The sequence below is a fragment of the Schistocerca serialis genome, chromosome 2 (genome assembly GCF_023864345.2).
Source record: "Schistocerca serialis cubense isolate TAMUIC-IGC-003099 chromosome 2, iqSchSeri2.2, whole genome shotgun sequence".
Lineage (NCBI taxonomy): Eukaryota > Metazoa > Arthropoda > Insecta > Orthoptera > Acrididae > Schistocerca > Schistocerca serialis.
In genome coordinates this window covers 744,400,695-744,401,341 of record NC_064639.1, presented here as the reverse complement: position 1 = coordinate 744,401,341, position 647 = coordinate 744,400,695, and the positions used below count along the sequence as shown (strand labels likewise).

Below are 647 nucleotides of genomic sequence, written 5' to 3'. Positions count from 1 at the left end.
CTGTGGCTTGGACATACATTTCATACTGCAAATATATCACCGCGTTAGACTCACTACATTGAAGAAACCATTTTTCCCAACTGAGACAGGGATGTGGTTGTCCAAATATCTCAAACTTTTCATGTGAAATGTAGATTCCTCCCTTTCATAGCAGTTATTTTTGAAGACAGAGGAAATCGTAGCATACACCCGTTTTCACATCGTTATAGTATCGTTAGTGGTAAAAACGGTATAGAATTGCATGGCTTAGATATATTCCCTCTAAGTATTCTCTCATCAAGTGAAAAAAATCCGTGGTTATCAGCTTAATATCTGCTACATCCGGTATCAAAGGACTAGTACATTAAACTCATTTTTGGCTGACGACAGAGTGCTAAGAGCATGCTCGAACTCTGTCACAGGATGCCCCCTCACTTTCGAAGTCCCTTAAAGAAACCAAATCATTCGCCACCAAAGAAGTCTCTTAAGGCAGCAGCGCAAAGGAGTTGTAAATAACAGTTTCATACTAAATACCACTTTATAAATTGTATATAATAATTAGTATTTTATTACTATGGTCCTTTGTCTCTATGCAGGTGTTAGACTGAAATGTCGTTAAAAGATCTCGCAGCAACAAACACACCCCTCAGTACCGCTCAAATTCGAAA

General features: G+C 38.3%; 1 pseudogene; it reads left to right on the top strand.

Annotated features, from left to right (window-relative positions):
• The first annotated feature begins 254 nt into the window (after nt 1-254).
• Nucleotides 255-418, top strand: LOC126458726 (U2 spliceosomal RNA; annotated as a pseudogene).
• Nucleotides 419-647: the final 229 nt, after the last annotated feature.